Raw genomic sequence first — 6,930 nt, 5'->3', positions numbered from 1 at the left:
CAACCCTTGGGACAACAACCACACCCCGTCCCCCACCCTTATGGCCTCCCCCTCCCGACGGTGCCTGTCTGCCTGCCTCTTGTAGACTTCCTTGGCCCGCTCCAAGTTCTGCCTGAGTTGCTGGTGTAAGGCCTCCATTTCCTCCACAAATTGCTCAGCCGCAGGTACACTCCATCCTTCCTCCCCCCGCCCCGGGAAGGCCCTAGGGTGACACCCGTAATTGGCCATGAAAGGGCTCATTCCCGTGGACACGTGTTCAGCGTTATTGTACGCAAATTCAGCCAAAGCTAATTTCTCTACCCAATCGTTCTGCCTCTCGCTGACATAGCAGCGTAGGTACTGCTGGAGTATGCCGTTCGTGTTCAGTTTCTGTTAATTGATTCTCATGGGAAACTTGCAGATTCTGGCTTCACACAATTAACTCAAGGCAGTGTCAATTTACTCTTGGCAGAAAGCCAAGGTCTGCTTGACCTAGAAACTACTTACTCTGATTGGTTAACGACCAGCACTCAACTCTGTTATCTAGGATTGCTAGCACAGTGTGATGTTAGGTGTGTTAGGAGTTAGAAGTGCTGTGTATGGTAGAGAGAGAGAGAGAAAGAAAGGATTTATTTTGCTTTGTTTTGTATGCAGAAACTCTGCTGGTTTTATTTTTTCCTTTTAATAAATCCTGTAAATAGTTATTCTGAGTCTAGCTGACTAGTCATTACCGCCGCAACTAGCTTCCTCGCTGTGCAGGAAAACTCTGCTACGTTTGGGCTAAAGCCAATAGGGCTATGCCTGACACTTCAAAGTTCCATGAGGTTATGGGCATTGTGCTGCCAGCCTGAGTTGTGGTGGTGTCAGCATCAACGGTGTTGGTTCCAGTAGTTCCAGAAGTTGTTGTTCCTGTTGGTGCAGCAGATGGACACTGGCTGGTTCCTGACTGTGGTGAGCTGGTGACGCAGTGGACACAAGGACAACAGCTGCAGCGTGTGAGTGCTGGGTGCTGTGGTTCCTGTTTTCTCTCTCGGTGGTCGTGAGTAGCTGGTTCCGGGTTCCAGGGACATCGCTCTCAAGATGGCCTCACAACCAGTTCAGATGGCTTTTGAGCGTCTGAATGACTCCAATTACTTGCTGTGGTCGGAACGCATGCAGGCAGTGCTGCAGAGGGATCGTCTCTGGCAAGTGGTGAGTAAGTTTCCTGCAAAGCCTGATGATGAAGACCTCGATAAAGACCAAAGAGCAAGGGCCACAATTGTCTTGGGGCTGGAAGATTCCCAGTTGCCGTATGTGAGGGGAATCAAGACAGCTAGAGGTGTGTGGCAAGCACTTAAAGAACTCCATGTGCGTGAGACAGCGGTTTCCAAGCTGTTCATCCGCAAGGCATTGTACAAGGCAATGTTACAGCCTGGGGTTACAATGCAGGAACACCTACACAGTTTACAGTTAAAGTTCGCTGCGCTACAGGAAAGAGACTGTGCGTTAGACCAGCAGGAGAAGGTGGCTATTATTTTGAGTTCTCTCCCGGAAAGCTGGGATAATTTAGTTTTGTCTCTAGAAGGCATACAGGAGCGTGATTTATCAGTCAGTTACGTTACTGGGCGTTTGATTGAAGAATGGCAGAAGAGGCAAGAAAGGTCGTTGGCTGCAGAGGCTTCTACAGGTGGACGTTTTGGAAGGAGTTCTCATGCCGTGCCAGAGGTGAAGCAAAAGCAGCGTACTGGTGAGGAGTCAGCGTTTGCTGTTAGGCGTTGTTTCCGATGTGGGTCTTCAGCGCATCTAAAAAGACAATGTCCGGAGTTGGTCAAGTCTCAGTTGCCGGTGCAGGAGCAGAGACGAGATCAGCAGCAGCAGCGTAAAAAGAAATTCTTCAAACAAAAACAGTCGGCTCAGCTGGTGACCGCCGAGGTCAAGATTGCTGATGAGAAACAAGCTGTCTGGGTGGTCGATTCGGGAGCGTCTCGGCACATCATAAATTCAGATGAATTGTTTGTTTCCAAGAACTCAGCACAGCGCAGCCAGGTGGCTCTAGCAGACGGAAGTACTTCCGAAGTGATTTCGGGGGGTGCAGTTTTTGTTCCTTGTCTTCGTGAATGCCTGCAAAATGTACTTTGTGTGCCGTCATTAAGGAGCAATCTGATGTCTGTAGATTGTTTGCTAAAAGCTGGGTTTAAAGTGTATTTTGAAGGAGACAGTTGCATTATTAAGAAGGCTGGTGAGATTTTAGGCACTGCTAAGTCAGAGGGAGGCTTGTTTTGGCTTAAAGCAGGATCTCAAGTTGCAGCAGTAGTCAGTAAATCTCAGCCTGCAGTGAATAACAAAGCTATACATGACAACTGTGTGCACTTATTGCATAGGAAAATGGGGCATGCTTGCTGGAAGAGTGTACTAAAAATGTCTGAATTGGCTGATGGGGGTAATTTAAAGAGTTGTAACAAGTACCTTGATTGTAATGTTTGTAAAAAGGTTAAAACCCACAGAGTCTCTTACCCCAGAAGTGACAGAGTTAGTGAGTCACCGCTACAGCTGGTTCACATGGACGTAATTGGTCCATTTGCTGTAAGCAGGGGTGGCGCGCGCTTTTCACTAACAATTGTGGATGACGCCACGCGTTACTCTTGGGTTTTTCCCATGAAGAATAAGGGTGACGTGTTCACTACGTTTAAAGGCTGGGTGGCATCTGTGGAAAGATTTCTGTCCATTAAACTCAAAAGGATTCAGACGGACAGAGGTGGCGAATTTATGTCAAATGCTTTTAAAGATTGGTTACAAAAGCGTGGCATTGGGCATAGAAAAACGAACGTTTTTTCCCCAGAGGAGAATGGCGTTGCAGAGCGAAAAAACAGATCTTTACAAGATATGATGTTTGCCATGCTTGATGATGCTGATTTGCCCATGTCTTATTGGGGGGAGAGCATGCTCACCGCGTGTTATCTCCAAAATAGGCTCTTTCATCAAACAATAGGTACAACTCCGTACTTTAAATTGTTTCAGAAAAAACCTAAAATTGACCATTTGCATGTGTGTGGATCAAAAGCCTGGGTATTAATTCCAAAACAAATGAGAAAGAAGGGAGATCCTAAGACCAAACAGTTAGTGTTTGTGGGTTACCAGGAGCTGGGAAAAGGTTTCCGCTTTGCTGAAGGGACAAATGGCATTGTGATCTCCAGGAATGCCAGTTTTTGTGAACATAGTGGCTGGGAGAGACTACATGCCAATACTGAGGTTTGGTTTGAACCTTCCCAGGAGCTCCATGACTCTGAAGGTAGACACAGAGAATCAGAGTCTGAGGGGGAGGAAAGTTCAGATAAGAGCTCTCAAGAAAGTGGAGTTAGCCAGAGACCAGTTGCTAAGCAACAAAAAAGAGGTCGTAGCTCTGAGGAGGAAAGTGGGTCAGAAGAAAAATTTTCTCCCAGAAGATCTAAAAGACAAAACAAAGGAGTGCCTCCGGTGCGTTTTTCTCCAGATACTGCAAATGTGTTTAGTGTAATTGCAGAACCCAAGAGTTTTCAGGAGGTGTTAAAGTTACCAAAAGAGGAGGCAGAGCTCTGGAAACAGGCAATGGAGGAAGAGATGTCCTCTCTGAATGAGCACAAGGTTTTTACACCAGTAGCAGCGCCTGAGGGGGCAAAGATTGTAGGCTGCAGGTGGGTGTACAAACTTAAACCTCTGGTGACAGGAAAGTACAAATACAAAGCTCGTTTAGTGGCTCAAGGATATTCTCAGAGGCCTGGAAAAGATTATGATGAAACTTTTTCCCCTACTGCTAAGGGGGACAGTGTAAGGCTGATTTTAACGCTTGGAGCAAAGAGAAAACTCCTGTTAAACCATTTTGATATCCAGACTGCATATTTACATGCATCAATATCAGAAGACCTGTATCTAGCCGAACCGCCTGGTTATGAGACAGGTTCCAATAGAGTGTTGAAATTAAACAAAGCTCTATACGGTCTCAAACAGGCTGCAAGATCTTGGAACAAGTGTTTCCATGAGGCCTTAGTGTCATTTGGTTTCAAGCAGAGTACAGCTGACAATTGTGTTTATGTACGTGGTACAGGCAGTGATCAAGAGTTTTGTCTGATTTATGTAGATGATGTATTGTATGCCTGTAAAACAGATAAACAAACTAAAAGGTTTGCCAAGCAATTGTCCAGTAAGTTCAAAGTGAAAGACTTAGGCCCGGTTAGGACATATCTAGGGTTGGAAGTGTGCTGGGCCCAAGATGGCAGCTGCCTAATTAGTCAGCAGAACAAAGTTAAACAACTACTGACTACATACAGGATGCAGGATTGCAAAGGGGCAGCGGTGCCTATGGATCCAGGTTTCATAAAAACACTTCATATAGATGAGAGTCCTGAATTTGAACATCCTGATGTATATCACTCTGTAATTGGAAGTTTATTGTATCTAGCACAGTGGTCCAGACCTGATATTAGCTACGCAGTAGGCATATTAAGTAGATTGGTCTCAAAACCCACACTAAATGCCTGGAAAGGGGTAAAACAAGTTCTGAGATACCTCAAACAGACAATTGGTTATATGTTACAATTAAATTCTTCCGAGGACGAAATGTTGAGTTGCTACTGTGATAGTGACTGGGGAAATTTGCCAGATAGAAAATCTGTCACAGGACTAGTCATAATGGTCGGTGGAGCTTTAATCAGCTGGCGGTCACGCAAGCAAGACGTTGTAAGTGTGTCATCAACGGAATCGGAGTACGCCGCACTGAGTGAATTGTGCAACGAGGTGATTTATTTCAAGCATTTGTTAGCAGATTTAAATGTAAATTGTGGAGAACCAGTACGAGTTTACATTGATAATCAAGCTTGTATAACCTTAAGTAAAACAGAGGGTTTCAAATCACGTTCCAAACATATCTCTGTAAAATACCAAAATGTACGTTGCTGTGTACAAGACAATATAATCACATGTACTTATGTATCAAGTGAAGAAAATGTAGCAGATGTATTAACTAAACCATTGGCAAAGATAAAGAACAAGCAAATGTGCAAGGGTTTAGGTTTGCTGGAAAAATAATCTCCTACATAGGTGTTTTTTGATGTTAATTGTCCAGCAGAATCTGTGAGGGGGTGTTCAGTTTCTGTTAATTGATTCTCATGGGAAACTTGCAGATTCTGGCTTCACACAATTAACTCAAGGCAGTGTCAATTTACTCTTGGCAGAAAGCCAAGGTCTGCTTGACCTAGAAACTACTTACTCTGATTGGTTAACGACCAGCACTCAACTCTGTTATCTAGGATTGCTAGCACAGTGTGATGTTAGGTGTGTTAGGAGTTAGAAGTGCTGTGTATGGTAGAGAGAGAGAGAGAGAGAAAGAAAGGATTTATTTTGCTTTGTTTTGTATGCAGAAACTCTGCTGGTTTTATTTTTTCCTTTTAATAAATCCTGTAAATAGTTATTCTGAGTCTAGCTGACTAGTCATTACCGCCGCAACTAGCTTCCTCGCTGTGCAGGAAAACTCTGCTACGTTTGGGCTAAAGCCAATAGGGCTATGCCTGACACTTCAAAGTTCCATGAGTTCGCTCTTTCGGCTTGTCCGTTGGTTTCTGGATGCCTCGTCGTCGAGAAGCTCACCTCGACCTGTAGCAAGCTCATGAGTCTCCGCCAGAACCGGGAAGTAAATTGTTTCCTGCGATCTGAGATTACCCCCGAGGGAGCCCCATGCAGTCTGAAAATGTGATCCACAAACAGTCTGGCTGTCTCCTCTGCCGTTGCTGCATGTGAGCAAGCTACGAAATGGCACATTTTAGTCAGTAGATCGACCACTACCATGACCGCTGTCTTTCCCCTTGACTTGGGCAGATCTGTCATAAAATCAATGGACACCACCTCCCAGGGCCTTTCCAGTGTAGGTAAGGGTTCCAGTAGCCCCGCGGGGGCAGCCCTTTCCGCCTTTGCCCTCTGGCATCGGTCGCACCCTCGTACATATTCTCTTACGTCTTCCCTCACCTTTGGCCACCAGAACTGCCTGGGGACAAGTAGCATGGTCTTGTGCTGTCCAAATTGCCCAGCTGTTGGGTTGTCATGGAGTTGTCTAAGTACCTTCCCCCTCAAAGTCTCCCCTGGTACATACAGCGCCCCCTTATAGTACAGTAGTCCTTCCTTTTCCTCAAACCCTCCATTGACTTCCCTTCCGTCCCTGAGTTCCCTGATTTTTGTCTGAGCAAACTCATCGTCTCTGATGAGCCCTGCCAGTTCTCGTTTCCCAACCAATGCTCCCCCCCCCCACACACCGGTCCTCGGGGAACACGTGCCTGGTCTCTGGTGGCCCCTCTCCTTCCATGTACTCCGGCTTCTGGGAGAGAGCATCTGCCCTTACGTTTTCCTCTCCCGGCATGTATCGGATCTCGAAGAAAAACTTGGCGAACTCCTGAGACCATCTGATCTGTCTCTGGTTGAGCACTCGCGCGGTCCGCCAGTATTCCAAGTTCTTGTGGCCAGTTCGGACCTGGATCTTATCAATAGATGTCTCCATTGCCGAAATGCCGCGAAGATCGCAAGCAGTTCTCAGTCATACACCGTGTAGTTTTGCTCCGACTTGCTCAGCTTCCTAGAGAAAAAGGCACACGGCATCCAGTTCTGCTTGGCCCCGGGCTGCAAAAGGACCGCTCCAATCGCGCGGTCTGACGCGTCCGTCTCCAGTCTCATGGGCTTCTCCGGATCCACATGCAGGAGCTGCTCTTCCGAGGCGAATGCCTTCTTCAGTTTTTCAAAGGATTGCTGCGCATCCTTTGTCCACGCGAACTTCTTTTTGCTACTAAGACAATCCGTTATGGGCGCTGTCAAGTGAGCGAACTTCCTGTAGAAGTTGCTGAAGCCTAGGAACCTCTGCACATCCTTTCTGTTTTTGGGGCCTTTCCATTCCAGCACTGACTTCACTTTGCCCGGATCCATGGCCAGTCCTTTGTCTGACAACCTGTACCCCAG

At 46.5% G+C, this 6,930-nt stretch overlaps 1 long non-coding RNA gene across 1 annotated transcript; it reads left to right on the top strand.

The window, feature by feature from the left end:
• Nucleotides 1-360: 360 nt before the first annotated feature.
• Nucleotides 361-5,026, top strand: LOC308467798. Its single transcript, XR_013981292.1, has 2 exons — nt 361-3,633; nt 4,100-5,026. It is a non-coding gene; the product is annotated as an uncharacterized lncRNA (long non-coding RNA).
• The last annotated feature ends 1,904 nt before the right edge of the window (nt 5,027-6,930 follow it).

The sequence above is a fragment of the Podarcis pityusensis genome, assembly GCF_964106645.2.
Source record: "Podarcis pityusensis genome assembly, chromosome: W".
Lineage (NCBI taxonomy): Eukaryota > Metazoa > Chordata > Lepidosauria > Squamata > Lacertidae > Podarcis > Podarcis pityusensis.
The sequence above is the reverse complement of the archived record's forward strand: the minus strand, read 5'-3'. Positions and strand labels throughout refer to the sequence as shown.